Here is an 18,197-nt window from a genome sequence, read left to right as displayed (position 1 = left end):
TCAAGGGCAGGCTTATTAAAGCAAAATGCTGGAAACAGTCAGCAGGTAGTGGAGAGAAAAATATTTCACCTCCATATTCTTTCTTCAGATAATTCCCAACCTGCTATTTCCAGCATTTTCTGTTTTTCTTCAGATTCCAGTATTTCAGCTATTTGATTTTTAATGTTCCTTGTTTACAGAACCCAAAGCAGTTTATGCAATCACAATTCTCACCACGCTTCAAAAAAAAATTCTTCCTGACTTTTTCATAATGCAACGTACAGGTGGCTGTACACTCAGATATATTCCAGATGGAATTTCCTGGAGTTGTGTAGCTTGTTTATACTTTAATTCTAGTGAAGATGGGTACAATTTTTAAAATACAAACTCTGGCCTTTTGAAAGGAATTTGTTCTATATCTCTCTATAAGCTGAAAATTTCCTGATCAGCATAGCAATCAGAAAGCAAATGATTGTGTAAGTTGTCTTTAGGATTAGGGGTAAGGCAATGCAGACGTGGATGTTTAATTCCATTTATTTTGCAGTGTGAACAGGAAATAAATGCATTTGCAAAAATTCCAGTTTTTTTTTGACACGGCATCTAAAATTTCAGCTCTGTGTTAAATTTGCAAATGAGACTGGATATCTTGTGCCTCAGTTTCACATTTTCCTTTGAGGCCACCTTTTAAATTTTCTGCAGTTTGCTTTTTGAAGTGACAAAATTAAGTGTAAATGGAACACCACATTTGTGTTGGAACTACGTCTGGCAGGTTCTGCTATTGGAGTCACATAAGGAAAACAAGGTTTTTTTTTGTCCTTGCAGCGTGAGTTTTTAAGTTATGGTGTATATTTGAAAACCAAGTGATTGCTTGTAAACCTCCTGTTCAAATCCGTGCAAAATCTAAAGGGACTACTTTTGTTTACTTCTGAGCTGTTGCTTTGGGAGTTGAAGCCAAACTTGACAATTCATTTGGAATTACAGAGTGTCATTTATTTGCTCACAGGTCTAATTGGCAGCCTTACTGTGCTTCTATCAAATCCACTGTTCCCTGTGTGAAGTTTTTCTCAGAGTTAGTACCTCGACCAGCCTTTAAGGAAGTACGAAACCTAGAAAAGACAAGGATGGGAACAAATGGGAAGTGTGATAGTTTAGGAACTGAGTGATCAAACCATTTGAGCTTTTCTCCATTTGCCGCATTGTAATCCCCATTTGCCTTGCACCAATACTCTTCATAATTTTATCATCAAGATTTCTTCTGTATCCTTTCCCCTTTCTCTAAACCTTATTTTTATGGTCTTGTGAATCCTTGCATGCAGTGATATCATTACAGCCTTCCACGTGATACGATGGGTTTCTAAATACGAAGAACACTAAACTGGAAAATAAAAAAATGGGACACAGAGCGAGGGTGATTTCTCACAGATGTGGCCTAACTTGTTGAGTACAGAAGCAGACTCCGTGGCCCAACAAATCCACACTAACCATTAAGCAGACATCTCATCTTTGATCCTATCTCAATCTATTTTGTTCTCAATAAATTTCATGCAACTCCTCATCTTACATTCTACCATTCACCTGCACACTAGGGCAATTAAGAATGGCCAATTAGCCTACTAACCTGAAAGCTCGGGATATGGGAGGAAACTGAAGCTCTTGGAGGAAATCTGCACTATCACAACATCCAAGGTTGGGTTTGAACCCGGGTCTCTGATGCTGTGAAATAGTGGTTTGATTATTAACAGTGCAGCGCTACAGCAAGTTACGGATAAAAGCAGGGTAGGTCTCGATCATTATTAAGTACACTGACCTAGCTATTCCTCAGTTCTTGCAGATTATATGTGAAGTTAACATCATGCTGTGGGAGACTGAATGCTGTAATAAGTGCCTTCAGTAAGACTGGCACTTGCTGTCCACAAATCTTGCTTGCTATTCTGATTATGATTCTTTGTAGATGTTTACCACAGAGAATTGTTGAGCCATCTTTTACCATTTATATTTTCAATGTCAATTGGCAGAATGGAGTTTTCAGCTCTGGGTGCAATGTGGAGTGTTTGTGACAACTCCCAACTGACTGATGCTGCTTGTAAATGAATCCATGTGTACACAGCGAACAATAGACTACTTCTGAAATAAATAAGAACATAAATGTATTACATGAAGGCTTCTGATCAAAGATCCCCAAACTCTAATCCTGCCTTAATTGAAACTCTGCTAGGCTTTGTCTTTGATCAGAGCATTAGAGAAGGGAGCCGAAGAAGACCAAAGACCTTTTGAGTCTGCTCTCTCTCTCAGTCAGGTTGTGGCTGATGCTGTGTCTCAGTCCCCAATCGACATTCAATCCTACATCCTCTAACTCCCCTAGTGTCCAAAAACCTATTAATCTTGCCCTTCATCTCACACAGCACATCCGCAGCCTTTGGGGGAGAGAATTCCAAAGATTTGCCCTCCTCTGAGTAAAGTAATTTCTGCTCATTGGCTCGAGGTGACCAGTCCTTTAATTTGAAGCTGTTAGAAAATTTTAAAGCTCTGAATGTTCTGAACTGTAGTGCTTTATTAGGAGCCAATCTTGTTTGATCTACCCTGAGTCTGCTCAGATTGGTAATTGATCTGGTCAACCTCTGTTGCACTAAGCTCTGGGCAAGCTTGCCATTCTTAGATATGGAGATGAAATTGCACAGTCTGCAGCAGATACAGATTAGTTTATTATCGTTTACATCATGGTGCAATGAGCTTCCTTACCCACATGAGGCTCTCAAAGAAAACAGTATGCAAGCTAATTATAAATACAACAATAAAGATAGCAATGGATGCAAAAAATTGCTTAAAGGTAGTTGCGCAGACTGAACCATGCAGGAAGTAATACTGAAGTGATAATAATGGAATGACAGAGGTTGAACTAAAGTATCAAACAGAAGATGGCAGCTTCACTCGGAAGGGGATATAAAGTCTGACAGCAGTGGGGAAGAAGCTGTTCTTGAGTCTGGTTATGTGGGCTTGCAAACAAACACGGTCAACAAATCATCTGCCTTCCTTTAATGCAAGGGTTCCCAACTTTTTTTATGCCATGGACTCCTACCATAAACCAAGGTGTCCTGGTCCCCAGGTTGGGAAGTTTAATAATTGCTCTTCCTTTATAATGAATTAATTACCAAATCGCACTGGAACCAGAGCAATGGAAGTAAATGTTGCAGGAAGAATGGGAACACTCCACACAGGCCCACTCGAGCTGTGATGTTGCTGCTTTCACTGTTTTTTGTTGTTTTCCCAGTCATGATGTCTCAGCTGTAACTCTCCCATCATTCAGAAATAAGATGTCTTTGGAGCCCTTTCCCAGCTCCTGGAATAATGTAATGTTAGATACGTTCTGATTTATGTACAGCTGCGGAAAATGGGCGGTCCATAATGAATATTTAGCTGTTTTTAATATGGGGAAAGACATGAGGAGTTCAGAACTAGGAAAAGGAAATGGGGATGTCTTGATGATATTCTGCATTACAGTCGAGGAGGTGCTGAATGTCTCGAAAGGGAAGAAGGTAGACACATCTCCAGGGTGTGACCAGATATATCCGAGGCCACTGTGAGAGGTTAGAAAAGAAATTGCAGGAGCACTGGTTGAGATATACACATCATCGTTAACCACTTGTGAGGTGCCAGTGGACTGGACGGTAGCACGTGTGGTGTCTTTATCTAAGAAGGGTGGAAAATAACTCTGTGGGAACTATAGGTCAGTAAGTCTAATATCTGTGGAGGTTAAGATGTGTGTTCACCTGGAAAGACAGGGCTGATTAGGGGTAATCAGCATGGCTTTGTACAGGGGAGACCATGTCTTACAAATCTTTTGACATGATTAAGGAAGTTAGTGTGGGTAGGGCAATAGATATTTTTTATATGGACTTCAGTAAGGTCTTAAAGGCTCCACATGGTAGGCTGTTCTGGAAGGCAAGATCACATGGAATTCGGAGAGCTAACAAACTGGATACACAATTGGCTTGATGGTAGAAAGCAGAGGGGTGATGATAGAGATTGCTTCTCTGAACAGAGGCCTGTGACAGAAAGTGTGTCTCAGGGCTTGGTGCTGGGCCCATTGTTGCATGTCATCTGTGTTAATTTTTGGATAAGAATGTACAAGTTACAGATGGTAAGTTTGCAATTCATATTTAAATATGGAGTATAATTGACAATGAAAAAGGGTATCAAAGATTACAAGCAGATTCTGATTAACTGAACAAGTTGGCCGAGGAATGGCAAATGGAATTTAATTCGAGTAAGTGTAATCAGTTGAATTTTGGAGAGTCAAATCCAGGGTGGACTTTCGCAGTAAACAGCAGGGCCCGGGTTGTGTTATTGAGCAAAGGAACACTGGAGTACAATTGTACTGTTCACTGGAAGTGGAATTACACGTAGACAGAGTAGTGAAGGCTTTTATCGTGATGGCAGTCATTCTCTAAGTCAGAGTGCTCATACAAATTTGGTGGTCAGAGTGCGGTTGTACAGGATGCTGGTGAAGCTGGTGTTGTGTTCCGTTTTGGATGCCCTGCCATAAGAAAGATGATATTAAACTGCCCAAAAAAAAAAGATTTACAAGGATGCTACCAGGACTTAAGGAGCTGAGTTATTGGACAGGCCAAGGCTTTATGCCTTGCTGCATAGCAGACTGAGAGGTGATCCTATAGAGGTATACAAAATTCATGAGGGATATAGAAAGGGTGAATGCACTTTATCTTTTTCCCAGAATTGGTGAATCAAGAACTACAGAGCATAGACTTAAGGTGAGAGGAGAAATATTTTGGAGGAACTGAGGGACAATTTTTTATACAAAAGTTCAAAGTTAAAAAATAAAATTATTTTCAAAATACATATGTCACTAGATATTACACTGAGATTTGTTTTTTTGCAGGCATTCACGGCAATGTAGAATTAGCCACCAGAGGAAGTGGTTGAAGCTGGTGCAATAACAATACTTAACAGACAGTTAAAGAGAAGGTTCAGAAGGTTATGGCCAAAAACAAAAATGGGACTTGCTTTGAATGGGCATCTTGGTTGGCATGGAACAGTTGAGCCAAAATAGCCTGGATAAACTCTGACTGGTCCATAATCAGTAGTTTGCGAAGATCAGCACTAATGTATCCATTTATCTACCAGTCCCTTGTCATGTGGGAGACTGACTTTCAAGGCTAGGGGATCTATTGGCTTTTAGTTCTCTTTTTATTTCTTCCGTATGTTCTCTTTAGTGGTATTAATTGCTCACCTTAATGATTCTGTTAATTGCTTTACACTCTTCTCTGATGAAATCCATTATTCCTGTTCTGTTAATGAACCTTCTACAGTTAAAACTAAACAAGTAATGTTATTGTATCTTACCATTACTCTTTTGACATGATTTGTCCTTTATATTCCCACTGATCATCAAATAACATACAATATAGCAGTTACTCTTTTGTTCAATTGATTAATTATGTAAAAACCTAAACTAGACTTTGGAGTTGGACTTTTCAAGGCTATGAGTTGTATCTTATGATGGTGTAGAAAATGAGGCCTATGTGTTACATTTTCATTTTATCAAAATTTTCCAAATATTTGTTAACCTATCAGTAAAAGTCTTGAGAGTACAGAAGGAGAGGTTGATTTTATAAATTTATATGAAATGAAGGATGTGAATTTTAATAAAAATTGAGTCAAACAAAATGTTGAAAAGGCGCAAAAAATGCTTCTGTACAGATCTGAATGAAAAATGGAATATTGTGTGCAGTTCCGGTTGCTCCATTCCAGGACAGAAGCAGTGGCTTGTGGGTGCAAAAGAGGTTTACCAGGATGCTCTCTGGACAAAAGGATGTGGACTATATGGAAAAATTTAAGAAACTGCTGGAGTTTGGGGGGTGGGACTGAGAGGTGAATTGGTGGAAATTAATAAAAATTAGGGGAGGCATGAATCTATTTTTCCCAGGGTAGAAATGCCAGCTACTAGAAGGTATAAATAAGGTAAGGTGAGAGGTGAATGTCAGAAGAAAAGTGTAGGACATGATTTAACACAGTGGTAGATGCCAGGAAAGCTCTGCTGGGGTAATGGTGGAATACAGATACAATAGTGGCATAAGTGAATTTTAAATATGCATATGCAGGGAATGAAGGGATAGTAATCACGCACAGGCCCAAGAGGGTTAGTTTAACTCAGCATCATGTTCAGCACAGACAAAGTGGGCCAAAAGGCTTGTTCCTTTGTGCTGTTTGGTTTTGTGTTTTTGCTGTCAGAACCTGAGCTCGAATTCATTGGAAGTGTAAAGGCTGAGATTTAAACTGTTGATCTCTGCTGACCAACAGTATCTGTGTTCCACCAACAGCTAGAAAATCTCTATATCCCGCCTGACTGCACACAATAATTTGTCGGAGGAGTGAAATTGCCGTGGGTTTCCTGCTTCAGATTGCTGAGAATTGTATTGGTGACAACTAATTCTCTCCTGAGTATTTTGTTCTGTCTTTACTTTCCTGCAGTCAAGTGCTAGAAAAATTCAAGAATTAAAAGCAAGAAGGCAATCAAGATAGAGATTTGACTGTGCGACATAGGACACTTCCAAGGTTCACAAGTGTGCATCCTGGCAGGGATTTAGTAAAGTGAGGAAACGGTTTACTTAAGATCAAATAGTTGAAAGGATTAGCTCTGGTAACTATCACAAGGTATTGGTTGTTTGTCTTTTTGGGACAGAAATCTGGGATGCAAAAAGCCAGTTAGAAAATAAGCAGTTGCATCCAAATAAAAGTTTCAGGGAAGCATGAGACTGCAGGTGCTAGAATTTGGATCAATAAACAATCAGGAAGACAGTTGTCCGTATGCAGGATTTCAACCCCAAACATGGACAATTCCTTTCCCCCATGGATGCTGCTCAATTGTTGGGTTCCTCCAGCAGATCAGTCCTGAAACTGGAGGAATTAATTTAAGGTTATGTCCTAAGATGTAAGCAAAATTATGTAATAACATACTTCCAAATATTGAATGTTTTATGTGTTGGGAAAAAATATTAGAGGAAAACAAGATCTGCACAAAGCAGTAGAAATTTGCTTGCTTAATTTTGGAGCAGGAATGTTACCAGATCCTGCGATTCTTTGTCCGTTTGTCACCACCCTCTCCAGCGTACTCTGTACCACACCACCACATACACTCCAGCCCCCAACAGTTTTACTTCCTCTATAGCAGGGCTTCCAAATCTCTTCTATGCCATGGACCCCTACCATGAACTGAGGGTTCCATGGACCCCAGGTTGGGAACGCCTGCTCTAGAGTGATGATAACTGTCTTATTTCTCAAGTTGATTAGACGTGTAGTATGTCGTCTACCAATGGAGAGTGAATATATGCTCGCAAGTTTTATGGTTACAAATATAGTCACTGGAGATGCTTTTCTGTTATCAATAACACAGGAACATTAATGATGCTTCTGTTATTGACATTGCTAGTCCTAGTCACAGAGCATGGAAAGAGGCCACTTGCCTTAACACATCAACACTGAACATTGGGTAGTCATCCATATTAATCCCGGCACTTGGCCCACAGCCTTTTATGTCTGGTTGATTCATGTGCTCATTTAGGCATTTTTTAAATGCTGTTAGTGATGTCTGCAGAATGTGTATGCTAAATATTCACCACTCTCTGGGTGGAAAAGATGGGCTCTCTTGGATCTCTACCCTAAATCTGCAATCCCAAGCTTTATTTGCATCTAAGTGGAAAAGTTCCCTGCAACCTATTCTATCTATATCATACATAACTGTGACTAGTGGTATGCCACAGGGATCAGTGTTGGGTCCATTGTTATTTGTCCTCTATATCAATGATCTGGATGATAATGTGGTAAATTGGATCAGCAAATTTGCTGATGATACAAAGATTGGAGGTGTAGTGGACAGTGAGGAAGGTTTTCAAAGCTTGCACAGGGATTTGGACCAGTTGGAGGAATGAGCTGAAAAATGGCAGATGGAGTTTAATGCGGACAAGTGTGAGGTATTATACTTCGGAAGGTCAAACCAAAGTAGAACATACAAGGTAAACGGTAGGACACTGAGGAGAGCAGTAGAACAGAAGGATCTGGGAGTACAGATACATAATTCCCTAAAAGTTGTGTCACAAGTGGATAGGGTCGTTAAGAGAGTGTTTGGTACGTCGGCCTTTATAAATCAAAGTATTGAGCATAAGAGTTGGAATGTAATGGTGGGGTTGTATAAGACATTGGTGAGACCGAATTTGGAGTATTGTGTGCAATTTTGGTCACCTAATTACAGGAAGGATATTAATAAGGTTGAAAGAGTGCAGAGAAGGTTTACAAGGATGTTGTGAGGACTTGAGAAACTGAGTTACAGAGGAAGGTTGAATAGGTTAGGACTTTATTCCCTGGAGCGTAGAAGAATGAGGGGAGACTTGATAGAGGTATATAAAATTATGATGGGTATAGATAGAGTGAATGCAAGCAGGCTTTTTCCAATGAAGCTAGGGGAGAAAAAAACCAGAGGACATGGGTTAAGGGTGAAGGGGGAAAAGTTTAAAGGGAACATTAGGGGAGTTTCTCCATACAGAGAGTGGTGGGAGTGTGGAATGAGCTGCCAGATGAAGTGGTAAATGCAGGCTCACCTTTAACATTTAAGAAAAACTTGGTCAGGTACATGAATGAGAGGGGTAGGGAGGTATATGGTCCAGGTGCAGGTCAATGGGACTAAACAGAAAAATGGTTTGGCACAGCCAAGAAGGGCCAAAGGGCCTGTTTCTGTGCTGTAATGTTCTGTGGTTCCATAAGTTAATATACCTTAATGATATATGAATCTCTATTATACCTAAGTTCAGATACTCCTCTTGACCACCTCCTTTCCAGAAAAAACAGACCAAGCCTCTCTCTCACCTCATAACTGAAACATTTTATTTCAGACACCATTCTAGTATAGGTTGGTAGATCCATATTGACTACACTTAGGAGTAAATTACACTGTGGTGATGACTAAAGACATACACATACTAATTGGGTTGAAATACAAAGGCATTGCTAGATCTAAGTTTATTTTTGCAGTACTGTATTTTGACAGCTTTAGTGTCACTTTTACATCTTTTTTATTTTTTGAATGATCCACTTTGGGTCTCCCTGTTTAATTACCCAGTAATTACTGCATTCCTGTGATTGTAGTGTTTATTAAACTTCATTGCAAAATGTACACTTTGCTCCTTTAGGTTCATGGGTATTTCTTGCAGTATTTTCTTTCCTGTGCAGAGAACTGGGCTTTTCAGCAGGGAAAAAATGCCTGTGTCCAATTAAATCAATTGCTTCCCTTTATGGTAGAAATTCTGAAAAGATTTTGGTTCCTTTTTATTAGGAGGCAGCCTATGTAATATTCATTGGCTGTCAAATCCATGGAGTACGTTAAGAACAAAATCAGCTCCTGTACATGATCTTCACTCATTTGATGAAAGTCTTTGATTGCATCAATTGTGAATCCTTGGATAAGTGATGACCAGATTTAGCTGGCTCTTGAGATCAATTAAATACCCGAGGTTTCTTAATATCAGTTAACTGCTGCTGTTGTCTGTGGTATCAACTCATCACCCAAAACACAAATATGTTTTTCTCCACCTTTCCTGTGTTTATTTTGTGCCTTTTTATTGAAGATTATCTCCCCACCAAAATTGGTATCAAACACAGGAATGATAAAAACGCCCTTTAATCTTCAACTCTGCATGAAGACTGGAGCTTCCAAGGTATTCGTTACTGATCTTCAGCATGCAGCTGGCTGGCTTCCTTGCTCCAGCTGTGAATGACCTTCAAGTGCACTGAGTCTTTACGCAAAAACTTACTGAACTGTAGGATCCTCACTTAGCGTTGAAGACTAAGATAAAGTGGTTTTGGTCTTTGCATAGATCATCATTGAGAGACATACATTGGAGATGGTTGGACATTGCAATTACCTTAGTAGCTACGTCTCTGAAAATTGACAGTGAGATTTAACAAAGGAGTTTCTTTTGAAGAGATTTCATAAAAACATTTTAACTGACGTGTTCATAAAGTTTAAAATGCAATTTTAGTCACTTTGGGGGGGGATATTAAAGGACCCAGTAAAATGGCTATGGTAAACAATTATCAGTTCTCTGGAGGCCTCTTTCATTACCTTTCAGATACCTGGAGAGTTACCACCACCATGTCAAGTGTGTGAAGATTACTGCTTCTCTGACGTCTTTGCCAAAAGCACTATCACAAGCATTGAGGCACTGATTCTCATGCACTTCTCATGGGTTAAGTATGTGTGGATGTCCGGTTTTCATCTTGTCATAGTTTATGAACTGAGAGAAGTTACTATCTGAGATTCGACAGTGACTGGAAGAAATACCACAAAGTCACACTGAAGGCAGATCCCAAGAAAAGGCTCATTGCCCTCACAGGCTGGCTAGAGAAACCCATTAATTTGTCTCAATGGTGCCAATAATGAGACCAATAGATGCTGTATTGGTGGCTATTTATTTACTTTAGTCCCATTGATTCTGTGCCATTGCAGAGAATTGTTGCCACACCTTTGTATATAAAATACCGTCTTTTCTACACGTTGCTGCCTTTGCAGAGCAGTCAACATAATCAAAGAGCTTCTGTCTTCTTCTCCCCACCGACCCCCCTCAGCCCCCAAACAAAAACAATATCAAACAGCAGATACAACAGCCTGAAGCAGGTATTACCAGGCTGAAGGACCCCATCTATCCCGCTGTCATCAGAACATTGAATGGTTCTCTAGTACAATAAAATGGGCTTTTGACCTCGCGATCTACCTCATCATAGACTTGCACTGTATTGTTTGGTTGCACTGCACGTTCTCTGTTTTTGTAAATACTATATATTTACCGTATAAATACTCAGCAATTATCAGTAACAGCTTCTTCCCCTCTGCCCTCTGATTCCTAAATAGATATTGAATCTTTGGACACTACGTCACTTTTTTTAATATACAGTATTTCTGTTTTTGCACTTTTAAAAATATCTATTCAATATACGTAATTGATTTATTTATTTATTATTATTATTCTTTTCTCTGCTAGATTATGTATTGCATTGAACTGCTGCTGCTAAGTTAACAAATTTCAAGTCACATGCCGGCGATAATAAACCTGTTTCTGATTAATTCTGATTTCTGTTACTGCTTCTCCCTTGTACTACTTTAATCTACAAATGTAATGAAAATTTCTGTCTGGATGGCATGCAAAACTGTTCTTCACTGTACCTCAGTGCATGACAATAATAAAGCAATTTATTTCAGTTCTGGTGGTACAGTTTCGTTTCAAGTTTTTCTGCTTTGAGATTCCAACTGACATTTTTGCTAAATACTGCATTTCCATTTTGTGGGAAATTAATGGAATCTTGGAAAGACAGCAAAGTGGTAACTACACCAGTTTTCGGGAGGTCTCTTTCACTGCCTGCTGGACCAGACCAATGAAATTTGAGTTGAACATATTTAGTTATTTGTCTGATTAAAGTGACTTTCTCAGCTGCCAAGGAACAGGCCAGTGATTAAAAACCAGCTTGTTGCTGTTTTGAGACTTGCAATTGTATCAATTGCCATGTCCCCTTCAAGAAACTTTGTGTTAGTTACTCCTGAGCAAGTTAAGTTTCAATGCCCCATCTCTCTGGTTCTGTCACTTTATGAAAAGTGTGCTATGTTGGGAAACTGAACTGAAAGAACTGATTTTATTGTACGATTCTAAGTAATATGTTGGTATTTGCATGAGAAAAGAAAGTGACTTTGATCACTAAGGACCCTCACAATCTGGGATATGCCGCCTTCTTGCTACTGTCTTTACGGAGGAGGTATAGCAGCCTGAAGACTCTCTCTCAACAATTCAGAAGTAGCTTCCTTACCTCTGCCATCACATTTCTGAATTGTCCATGAACACCACCTCATTATTCCTTTTCTGCACCATTTATTTCTGCAATTTATAGGAATTTTATACCTTTGCATTGTAATGCTTCCACAAAATAAATTTCACCTAATTTTAGTCAGTGATAATAAATCTCATTCTTAATGTGGAAGTCCTGCAGGCTTTAATTGTTAACTGGTATCAAAGGCGTAGTTCAACAGATAGGAATTGGGAACAGTCAACATGCCTGTCAGTTGAAATATTTTATGAGATCAAATTTTACATGCAGGTGGCAACAAGGACCCCGTTACAGTTCTGAGAAAAGATTCAAGGTTTAAAAAACTGGAGTTCTCAAGAGGCCTAAGAAATATTTGAAACCAGTGACAAAACAATGTGCTTTGAAGTTTAGTGATAATAGCGCAAAGCCGTATTGCAGGGGGGTTGATCACGATGAATTTGCAGACACAGTTGCCTAGTCTGCTGCTCACTGTTAAAATACACTCCACATTCTTGCATTCATTAGAAGAGATGTATTGCAGAAATTTGTTACAGTAGGTAACGTTTTAGGCTGAGACTCTTTGCTAGGACTGGAGAAAAAAGATGAGTAGACTTTAAAGGGTGGGGGAGGGGAGGTAGGTGAAACCGGGAGGGGGAGGGGTGAAGTAAAGAGCTGGGACATTGATTGGTGAAAGAAATACAGGGCTGGAGAAGGGGGAATCTAATAGCTGAAGACAGAAGGCCATAGAAGAAAGAAAAGGGGGGAAGGAGCACGGGAGGGAGGCAATGGGCAGGCAAGGAGATGCAGTGAGGGAGGGAAAAGGGGATGGATAGGGAGCATTACAGGAAGTTTGAGAAATTGATGTTTATGCTATCAGGTTAGAGGCTACGCAGATGGAATATTAGGTGTTGTTCCTTCAACCTGAGTGTGGCCTCATCACAACAGTAGAGGAGGCCTTGGACGGACACATCAGACGATGACTAGGAAGTGGAATTAAAATGGGTGGCCACTGAGAAATCCCACTTCTGGCAGACTGACCATAGCTGCTCGGCGAAGCGGTCTCCCCAATCTCCAGGAGGCCACACCGGGAGCACCGGACACAGTATATGATCCCAACAGACTCACAGGTGAAGTGTCACTTCACCTGGAAGGACTGTTTGGGGCCTTGAATGGTTGTGAGCGAGGAGGTGTAGGGGCAGGTGTACCACTTGTTCCACTTGCAAGGATCAGTGTCCGGAGGAAGATCAGTGGGGAGTGACTAATACACAAACAAATGGCGTAAGGAGCACTCCCTGCAGAAAGCAGAAAGTGGGAAGGTGGGGGGAGGGGGTAAGAAAAGATGTGGTTGGTTGTGCGATCCTGTTGGAGATGACAGAAGTTGTAAAGAATTATCTGCTGGACGTGGAGGCTGATGGGGTGGTAGGTGAGGACAAGAGAAACCCTATCCCTGGTAGGATGGCTGGAGATTAGGGTAAGAGCATGCATGAATGAAATGGAGGAGATGCATTTGAGGGCAGCATTGACGGTGGAGGAAGGAAGCCCCCTTCTTTGAAAAAGGATGACTTCTACTTTGTTCTGGAATGAAAAGCCTCATTCTGAGAGCAGGTGCGACGGAGATGGAGGAAATGAGAGAAGGGGATGGCATTTTTACAAGTAACAGGGTGGAGGAGGTATAGTCCAGGTAGATGTGAGAGGCGATGAGTTTTTTAATAAACTTCACTAGATAAATTGTCCTCAGGAACAGAGATAGTGAAATCGAGAATGGGGGTGGAGGTTTCGGAAATGGAGCAGGTAAATTTGAGGGCAGCGTGGAAATTGGAGGCAAAGTTAATGAGCTCGGCATGGAAGCAGGACCTCTGCAGTTGTCATTGAGATGTAGGAAAAGTGGGATATGGACACCAGTGCAGGCTTGGAACATAGACTTTTCCACGTAGCCAGCAAAATTGCAGGCATAGCTGAGACCCACGCAAGTGCCCATGGTGCACCTTTTGTTTGAAGGAAGTGGCGGGGAACAAAAGAAAGAAATATTGAGAGTGAAAACAGGCTGTGCTAGACAGGGGAGATTGGTGGTGGAGAGAAACTTGTTGGGTCTGGTGTCCAGAAAGAAACTGAGAGTTGTATAGGGCTGGACATCCATAGTGAAAATCCAAATGATCAGGGCCAGGAACCTTGAAATCATTGAAAAGATCCAGAGCACATGAAGTGTCACAGATGTAGGTAGGAAAGGAGTGAACTAGGGGGATAAGACAGGTATGCAGATATGAGTTCAGTGGGGCAGGAACAAGCTGAAGCAATGGGTCTCCTGGACCAGCGAGTTTGTGGATCTTGGGTGGGAGGTAGAAACGGGAGGTGTGGGGTGCAGGAACTATGAAGTTGGTGGCAGTGGATAGGATATTCCTAGAGTCAATAAGGTTGGTGATGGTGTGGGAAACAATGACCTGGTGCTTCTTAGTGGGATCCTATTTGAGGGGTAAGTAAGAGGAGGTGTCTGAGAGTTGGTGCTCTGTCTCAGCAAAGTAGAGGTCAGTTTGCCAGACTACTACAGCACCTCTTTATCTGCGGGTTTGATGGTGAGGTTAGGATTAGTGCAGAGGGAGTGGAGACCAGAGCGTGCAGAAGGGGTGAGGTTGGAATTGGAGAGAAATATTTCATGGTAGATGTCTGTCACTTGAAGTGGTCCCTATCACACAGAGATTTTTAAAGATAATCCAGAAGTTTCATGGTCACGTTAATCTGAACTTCTAAGGCACTGCATGTTAGAAAATAAGTCAAGGTTTTTTGGTGTAGCAGAAATTCCCAAGAATGGTTCCAGAGATGAGTAGTGTTGATTATGTGAATGAACTGGAGGATTTGATAATCCTCTCTCTTTGAAGACATCTTATGGAAATAATTAAAATCATGAAGGGTCTAGAGCAGGTGTTCCCAACTATTTTTTATGCCATGGACCAATATCATTAAGCAAGGGGTCCGTGGACCTCAGGTTGGGAACCCGTGGTCTAGAGAGTAGATGAAGAACTGGTGGACAAAAAAAAATAAAGGTGATTAAGACAAGGGTGATTGGTTAAATATCCAAGAGATGTTTGTCCCTGGATGGTATTTAGCTCTTCATGACTAGCTTCAGAGAGAAATTGAGTAAATACATGAAATGGCAAATGGTGAAGTCAAAATGAACCTCCTGCCTTGTGTTCCTGTGATTTTAATTGATTAGTTGTATTTAAGTTTGTGATTGCTGTCCTGAGGTGAATAATGGGTCATATTTTAGCTCTAGTTGATCAGGATGACATCTTATCCTACTGCAGTGTCAAGGGTCACTGGAAGAGTATTTGATTAGTATGCAGTGGTATAGCATTTATATAACAACGGTGAGATATGCATATCATTGGGTCACTAATGCCCCTCCATTTTGCTGATGTACTAGGCTCTAATCCAGCACAACTGAACTTTTGATGACAGAGAGCACCACCTGGTTTTGCTAATCAGCCATATACGTGCATAAATTACTGCAGTTTTGATGAGTGTAACCTGGCCCATTTTCACTCTGTCCTTCAGGTCAAATGGAATGGTTTGTGTGACTTCGATCTAACAAAAGCTAGAGTGAGAAGCTGGCAGAAACTCAACCACTTCTGCTTGCATGAATTTTCATTCCTGATTGTATTTTAATGGCATTGCAAAGGAATAGAATTGTAATATGCACATCATTGGCTTGTACATTGTGTAGTCCTTGTCCTGGCGGCTAGGGCTGTAATCAATGTGGCATGTGTAAACATGAGGAAATCTGCAGATGCTGGAAATTCAAGCAACACACCTTTCAGGGTAAATGCTATACCTGCCCTTACACTTCCTCCCTCACCACCATTCAGGGCCCCAGACAGTCCTTCCAGCTGAGGTGCCACTTCACCTGTGAATTGGCTGGTGTGATATACTGAGTCTGGTGAGACCCGATGCAGACTGGGGGACTGTTTTGCTGAACACGTACGTTCTGTCTGCCAGAAAAAGCAGGATCTCCCAGTGGCCATACATTTTAATTCCACGTCCCATTCCCATTCTGATATGCCAATCCATGGCCTCCTCCACTGTCATGGTGAGGCCACACTCAGGTTGGAGGAACAACACCTTATATTCCGTCTGGATAGCCTCCAACCTGATGGCATGAACACTGATTTCTCTAACTTTTATTAATGCCCCTCCTCCCCTTCTTACCCCCATCCCTTTATTTCTCTCTCTCTCTCTCCCCCTCTCTCTCCCCCTCTCTCTCCCCCTCTCTCCCCCCCTCTCTCCCCCCCTCTCTCCCCCCCTCTCTCCCCCCCTCTCTCCCCCCTCTCTCCCCCCTCTCTCCCCCCTCTCTCCCCCCTCTCTCCCCCCTCTCTCCCCCCTCTCTCCCCCCTCTCTCTCCCCCTCTCTCTCCCCCTCTCTCTCCCCCTCTCTCTCCCCCTCTCTCTCCCCCTCTCTCTCCCCCTCTCTCTCCCCCTCTCTCTCCCCCTCTCTCTCCCCCTCTCTCTCCCCCTCTCTCTCCCCCTCTCTCCCCCCCTCCCCCCTCTCCCTCTCCCTCTCTCTCCCCCACCCTCTCCCTCTCTCTCCCCCTCCCTCTCCCTCTCTCTCCCCCTCCCTCTCCCTCTCTCTCCCCCTCCCTCTCCCTCTCTCTCCCCCTCCCTCTCCCTCTCTCTCCCCCTCCCTCTCCCTCTCTCTCCCCCTCCCTCTCCCTCTCTCTCCCCCTTCTCTCTGCCCCTCTCTCTCCCCCTCTCTCTCCCCCTCTCTCTCCCCCTCTCTCCCCCCTCTCTCCCCCCCTCCCCCCTCTCCCTCTCCCTCTCTCTCCCCCACCCTCTCCCTCTCTCTCCCCCTCCCTCTCCCTCTCTCTCCCCCTCCCTCTCCCTCTCTCTCCCCCTCCCTCTCCCTCTCTCCCCCTCCCTCTCCCTCTCTCTCCCCCTCCCTCTCCCTCTCTCTCCCCCTCCCTCTCCCTCTCTCTCCCCCTCCCTCTCCCTCTCTCTCCCCCTCCCTCTCCCTCTCTCTCCCCCTCCCTCTCCCTCTCTCTCCCCCTCCCTCTCCCTCTCCTTTCCCCCTTCTCTCTGCCCCTCTCACAATCACTCCTTGCCTGTTCTCCATCTCCCGCTGGTGCTCCCCTCCCCCTTTCTTTCTCCCTAGGCCTCCCATCCCATGATCCTTTCCCTTCTCTAGCTGTATATCCCTTTTGCCAATCAACGTTCCAGCTCTTAGCTTCGTCCCTCCCCCTCCTGTCTTCTATCATTTTGGATTTTCCCCACCCCACTGTCAGATCTCTTATTATCTCTTCTTTCAGTTAGTCCTGACAAAGGGTCTTGGCCCAAAACGTCGACTGTACTTATTTCTATAGATGCTGCCCGGCCTGCTGAGTTCCACCAGTATTTTGTGTGTGTGGCGTATGTATGTATGCTTCCCTTTAAGGACTCCAATAACATATTGACTTGTTATTTAACAGCACTCCATTTTTTTCATGTTAATTATTGATCTTGAAGACCGGTTCAAAGTCTTAAACCTGATTTAGCTGGCACTTACTTTCTTTGACCTTGAGTTTTAATGGCTTTATTGGTTGGGTGTTGCTGCTTCAGTTGATAATAATTGAAGGTACAAGATAACAAATGGCTCCATTGAATGTGCCAATAAGCATTTGCTTTTACTTCTGCATTGAATTTAAATCATGATGCGCTGAAATTGGGAAAACAAAGGTTAACTCCTTCTTCCGTCAGTGTAATCCCAGGTGAGTAACAAAGGATTCCAACGTTGCCATAAAAGGCACAACAATTCCAGTCAAACTGCTGAGCAGTAAGTGTGGCGGCCCAGTGCATGAACTGTTGCAGTTGTGACAGGCGCTGCCTCATTTAGCATTTGGAAGTTGTAAGTGCCAAACTGCATCTTGCAGGGTTGAGGTATGAATGAGGTCTGTTCTTTGGCAGGTGTATCTGCACTTGAAATGTGTTCTTTTATTTTAACTTGATTTTTGCAACAGGTAATTTAGGGATGTTGTACTTGAGCAGGCGCAAAATGTTTAAAATACATTATATTATTTAACAGCAGTTAAATTTATCCCTGGATGGTATTTAGCTTTTCATGACTAGGTTAACTTTAATGTAACGGGAGGAAAAGAATGCAAGCTATACAAATTCTTACTTACGGTGTTTATTTCTGCTAATATTCCCTTTTTGTTCATGACTTTATGACTGAGGAGCTCCATGTTTCCATCAATGGCTTGTTTCCTTCTGTCCATGGTTTAGTATCAATTAAAGACCACCCCATTTTATTGTATTATTGTTGTTACAGGCATACATAGACGGTGTAATTGCCATGAAAATTTAGCATTCAGCAGCACAGTACATGACAAGATG

General features: G+C 42.2%; 1 protein-coding gene across 7 annotated transcripts in view; it reads left to right on the top strand.

Annotated features, from left to right (window-relative positions):
- adgrl3.1 (adhesion G protein-coupled receptor L3.1) overlaps positions 1-18,197 on the top strand; it is a 573,597-nt gene that overhangs the window by 98,518 nt on the left and 456,882 nt on the right. The window contains exon 1 of one of the 7 annotated variants that reach the window (XM_059974621.1): positions 17,426-17,572. The exons of 4 other annotated variants lie outside the window; for them this stretch is intronic. The gene's annotated coding sequence lies outside the window, so the exon portion shown is untranslated. Of the gene's footprint in view, positions 1-17,425; positions 17,573-17,658; positions 17,753-18,197 lie in introns of those variants that run through there. 2 more of the 7 variants (XM_059974624.1, XM_059974625.1) reach the window with 2 other exon arrangements.

This window comes from Hypanus sabinus, chromosome 7 (genome assembly GCF_030144855.1).
Source record: "Hypanus sabinus isolate sHypSab1 chromosome 7, sHypSab1.hap1, whole genome shotgun sequence".
Lineage (NCBI taxonomy): Eukaryota > Metazoa > Chordata > Chondrichthyes > Myliobatiformes > Dasyatidae > Hypanus > Hypanus sabinus.
This window is presented reverse-complemented; position numbering and strand designations above follow the sequence as displayed.